This window comes from Podarcis raffonei, chromosome 9 (assembly GCF_027172205.1).
Source record: "Podarcis raffonei isolate rPodRaf1 chromosome 9, rPodRaf1.pri, whole genome shotgun sequence".
Taxonomy (NCBI): domain Eukaryota; kingdom Metazoa; phylum Chordata; class Lepidosauria; order Squamata; family Lacertidae; genus Podarcis; species Podarcis raffonei.
In genome coordinates this window covers 51,638,126-51,644,125 of record NC_070610.1, presented here as the reverse complement: position 1 = coordinate 51,644,125, position 6,000 = coordinate 51,638,126, and positions in this window count along the sequence as shown.

Here is a 6,000-nt window from a genome sequence, read left to right as displayed (position 1 = left end):
ATAGGGTCTCCATTGAGGATGTTGTTGAGAAATGTAGTTAGTCCCTAAATGCTTTATTGAAGTCCCAGCAAAATCTATCAGAAACCAGAGCCTTTCCCTTATTTAGTCTTTTACCTCCTTCTATCACCAGGCAATTTAAAAGATCCCTGTGTTTGTCCGACAATTTCTCGAGATCTATTTTAGATGGAAAATTATCAATAGATGACTCCGGCAATTTATCAGATGAATACAAAGATGTGCAGAAATGAGCAAATGCCCTCCTAATGGCCTTAGCTCTTGACACAAAGCACTTTTATCATTGTGAACACATTTAATAAGACTTTTGGGTTGCCTTTTTAAAAAGAGCAGGGGCAAGAAATCGAGAAGCCTTATTTCCAAATTCATAACCATATTCACAAATTTAATTTCCCAGGTATTTGGTCACCTTTATGAGACATAATAGCTGGATTCAGACATGATTTGTTTTAATATTTGAATTCTAAATGGTGTCAACAAACACTGGTTTGTTTTGAGCTAACAAACCAGGACTGGAAACCACAGCTTGAAGCTGATTTGCAAACCACAGTTTATGCTAACTGTGGTTTGTTGTTATGTCTGAGTTCACAGATCATTGACAAACCACAGCTAGGGACAGTGCTCCACCTCAAAAGCTTGCTGCACTATGGAGATGTGGGTCAGTTTATGAAGCTGATTGATCAGCAGACAAGCCACTCTAACCAATTCCTGATAGGCTGGCAATCTGCCAGCTATATCTCTGCATATTTGTTTTGTAGGTATAGGCCAGTAAAAAGCCTGCCTGCTGGTCATGAACCTCCTTTGCTGCATAGTGCTTTATATGCATATCATTAAACTTTTGAGCTTGCATTTCTTTTCAGTTTAGGTTTATGCATACAGTATTCTTTTTCTTATGCAACCCAAAGGCAATAATGTAACTCCAAAGGGAAACCTTCATTGCCTGGGTTCAGACTTAATAAACAAAAACATAGTTTGTGCCACCCGTAGTTAATAACTCCACAGCATAGTTTGTGCTTCTAGATGTAAAAAGGTAAAGGTAAAGGGACCCCTGATCATTAGGTCCAGTTGTGACCGACTCTGGGGTTGCGGCGCTCATCTCGCTTTATTGGCCGAGGGAGCTGACGTACAGCTTCCGGGTCATGAGGCCAGCGAACCAGAGCAGCGCACGGAAATGCCATTTACCTTCCCACCGGAGCGGCACCTATTTATCTACTTGCACTTTGAGGTGCTTTCGAACTGCTAGGTTGGCAGGAGCAGGGACTGAACAACGGGAGCTCACCCCGTCATGGGGATTCGAACCGCTGACCTTCTGATTGGCAAGTCCTAGGCTCAGTGGTTTAACCCACAGCGACACCCGCATCCCGCTTCTAGATGTACAGCAGTCAAATTATGCAGTGCTACAGCTTCCAGCAGTCCCTCTCCATTGCACAGGCTTCTCCAGTGACAGCAACACTGAACCGAGCAGCTGCTCTCAGCATCAAGCAGCTTCCATTTCTCTCTCCCTCAGCACAATACCTAGCATTGAATATTAAAAAGTTGGTTCAAAGCAACCAACCACCTCCTTATATCTATCACAATTAATTTCCTTTATTAGTTGTGCCAAATACCAGAACACACATAACTGCCTGGCTTGCTCATGCTCCCCCACCATGATGAAAAGCTCTCATAATATATACATATGTTAATACCGGAAATATCACCAAGTACAACCACAGACTCTGATGTGCTCAGCCATCATTATGAGTTTGAGTCCCATTGTGCCAAGGGTTAGTCTAAGACTAGATAGCACAATATTTTGAGTGGAGGGGGATCCTCTCTTTGAAGAATACATTTAATTCTGCTTCATAGGGCAGAGGTTTTCAACCTTTTTGAGTCCATGGCTTCCTTAACCAACAACATTCTTTCTGCTGCACCCCTGTGGGGTTCAGGAGCCCAGTTAAGTCTCTCCTTGAGTGCAGCTTCTCACCCTTTTTCTAACACCTTCCCTTGTGGAGTGTTCCCTCAGCCTCCTCCTCTCTTCTCCCCTCTCCTTGGGAGTCCTCAGGGCAGCTGCTGCTGCTGTCCCTGATCTCAGAGCTGCTCACCACACCGCCATTTGCCTGTAGACCAACCGGCAGCAGCTTTCCAGGTTGCAATGCTGTTCTGGCTTCTACTTTTTAACCATGACAACATCTTGTTTTCCGCTTATTTTAGCAGCACTGAAGAAAGAAAAAAAGCACATCATCAGAATACCATGTGTCATGCTAGGATAGAGATGTCTTTTCCTACGGGTTGATGAAAACTTAGAATATTATTACTTGGCAGAAATGTTGAATTCTTGTACCATCCTTGTTTCCTTTGGAAAGCCCAAGTGTCTAAGGTTCTTCTGCTTTTTAAAAAAAGGACTTGAAGTTGGGTCCCCCCCGAAACATAATATATTCCTTCTATCTATATTCTGTCTTATTTTTCCTTCTTCTCTACATAAAAAGTAGTTTGCCTCTCGTGTTTTGTTTCTTTCAGGTGCCAACCACAACAGCGACTGGGTGTGTTCCAGTTTGACTTGGGTTACATGGGCTTCTACAATACTTTGTTGTTGTTTAGTTGTGTCCGACTCTTCGTGACCCCATGGACCAGAGCACGCCAGGCACTCCTGTCTTCCACTGCCTCCCGCAGTTTGGTCAAACTCATGCTGGTAGCTTCGAGAACACTGTCCAACCATCTTGTCCTCTGTTGTCCCCTTCTCCTTGTGCCCTCAATCTTTCCCAACATCAGGGTCTTTTCCAGGGAGTCTTCTCTTCTCATGAGGTGCCCAAAGTATTGGAGCCTCAGCTTCAGGATCTGTCCTTCCAGTGAGCACTCAGGGCTGATTTCCTTCAGAATGGATAAGTTTGATCTTCTTGCAGTCCATGGGGCTCTCAAGAGTCTCCTCCAGCACCATAATTCAAAAGCATCAATTCTTCGGTGATCAGCCTTCTTTATGGTCCAGCTCTCACGCTAACAAATTACATTATCAATTTATTAATCTTAGTATATTTTGGTTTCTTAGAATTCCCAAGCAACACTAGGTACTGTCTGCCAGTAAGTAAGTAAGTAAGTAAGTAAGTAAATAAGAATATTATCTCATGGATACTTAGGCTACAGTATATCTCCACATACCATAGCATATGCATGATATGAAACAATGGAACCACTTTTCTATACTATATAGAGCATTCCACATTGGTCTGAACATTGCACAACAAGATGCCACTTCCAGGAAGAAAACATTGTCTTCTCTTTAATGGATACCAGGCCAGGGCTAGAACTATGTCCTTACATGTCCATCTTAAGCAGTAGGCACTCTAATGAAATTCACAACACTGATGGTTAATAAGAGGTCTTTAAAACGAGAGAATATTGTGGCTTCCATGTATACTGTTGCTGTTTGGCAATATATTTTATTATTAGGATCTTCAAATTCAAGCCAGGTTACATTTCTGTATGAACCTCTGTTGCTGGTTTTAGAAACATGCAGTTTTAATATAGTCTTGGGTTTGAACCAATCTACAGGAGAATCCATTGTTTCTGGATCATAACATTCTCTGGCGATACAAGCTCTTCCCATGTTCCAGAAGAGCCTTAATTTCTTGCAAGCAACTATGACTGCATATTTGGCCTTTGTCCATTTCATAGGAATACACGCCAAATTCTCGACTGGCACAGCATTTTGGAAGTCAATTGGACATTTTCTGTCCAGTACAAAACCTGGCCTTGTAATTGCCCAGCAAGCTCACCGTCTTTGAGAGGTGAGCTTTGAGAATTATGAGTGAGAAATGGTGTGTATTTTAATGTACTATATAAAACTGGTTACAGGAGGATGAAGGATAACTAGCATACCAGCATACCATGAATTGAAAAGGAGCCATGCCCTACTGCTACCAGTGTTTCTTTTTGTGACTGAGCATTTATTTATTTGGTACACACACCCCATATTTCTTGCCAGGCTCTCAGGCAGTGCGCATGTTCCTCCCTTCCCCTTTTCATCATAACAAATATATAAAGCTGAGAATAGTTTGTGACTGGCCCAAGGTCGCCCAATGAGCTTCATGGATGAGTGGAAATTTGAACCTGGGAGTAGCTAGTCCTAGTCCAACACTCTGACCCCTGCACAATGCTGGTTCAAAGCTACAGTGAGCTGGTGGGGTTCAGAGGTGACACCCTCGGATATTTATGAATGAGCATTCATCCTTAAAGAGCGTAGTGATCTATAAAGTAATTAATCAGTACTGTCTGTTTACATATCAGGAAATTCATGTTGATACATTCATTCATTCATTCATTTATTCATTTTCACTGCCTAAATTCTGAAATGCTAAGCCACATTCTAAGCAAGACATTAACATTCCCATAATGAACTTTTTAGTAATAAAAGGTAAGAAAAAATAGAAATTAAAAACAGTCCATCATGAAAACATTTCAGCAATAGTAACACTATTTTAGTGTTTAGTAAACAGGGAAACTGGGATGCGGGTGGCGCTGTGGGTTAAACCACAGAGCCTAGGACTTGCCGTTCAGAAGGTCGGTGGTTCGAATCCCCGCGATGGGGTGAGCTCCCTTTCCTCGGTCCCAGCTCCTGCCAACCTAGCACTTCGAAAGCACGTTAAAGTGCAAGTAGATAAATAGGTATTGCTCTGGCGGGAAGGTAAACGGCGTTTCCGTGCGCTGCTCTGGTTCGCCAGAAGCGGCTTAGTCATGCTGGCCACATGACCCGGAAGCTGTACGCCAGCTCCCTCAGCCAATAAAGCGAAATGAGCGCTGCAACCCCAGAGTCGACCATGACTGGACCTAATGGTCAGGGGTCCCTTTACCTTTTTAAACAGGGAAACTAACCAACCAAGAAAAATCAGATCAAATGCTGCCAGGTAAAAATTCTACAGAGACTGAAAAGTGGGGATGAGGAACTTGTGGCCACCCAACATCCCTAACCATTTCTGTTCTTTAGCTTTCCCCCCACCCCGTTCAATTCTGCCCCGGAGGGTAGGACCTGAACCAATGCATTCAAATTACAAGAAAGGAGATTCCAACTAAACATCAGGAAGAACGTTCTGATGGTAAGAGCTGTTAGACAGTGGAACAGACTCCCTCAAGAGGTGGTGGACTCTCCTTCATTGGAGGCTTTTAAGCAAAGGTTGGATGGCATTGCAGGGGGTTGAACTAGATTCCTGTACTGCAGGGGGTTGGCCTACATGACCCTCAGGGTTCCTTCCAAATTTCCAATTCTGTGATTCCATGATTCTATGAATTAAAGGAGAAACGTATTTCCCTGCAGATCTGGAGTGGCCTGCAGATGAACAAGGATGGTCTCCTTTCCCACCATTTTGTTGGTGTCGATCAGCATCAGGAATGATGAGCAGGCTTTACTCTCACTGCAACATTCTCTGACAAGGTAATGTTTTGCTTTTCCATATAGGAATGCATGATACAGTGGCACCTCGGGTTAAGTACTTAATTCGTTCCGGAGGTCCGTTCTTAACCTGAAACTGTTCTTAACCTGAAGCACCACTTTAGCTAATGGGGCCTCCCGCTGCTGCCACGCCGCCAGAGCACGATTTCTGTTCTCATCCTGAAGCAAAGTTCTTAACTTGAAGCATTATTTCTGGGTTAGCGGAGTCTGTAACCTGAAGCGTATGTAACATGAGGTACCACTGTAATGACTCTCCAAAGTAGGGTAAAATAAAGGAGTAAACTTCGATATATTCATGGGGTGGCATTAGACCTGTTCAATGCCTTTGGGGTGGTTTTTTTTTTTTTTGGAGGGGCAGAAGTGGATTTTGGAAACATTGGCTAGAATGTTGGAAGTGTGTGTTAGAATGTAAGGAAAGTAAAAGAGAATGTTGGGAACTGGCTTTCGTATATAAACTAGACAAGAATGAAATATTGTTGGGAGGTGGTTTGATGGAATTAGAGAGGTGGTATGTTCAACCTGATCTAGATGGGTTCCATTGCCTCTGAAGTGTGAGGTTCACG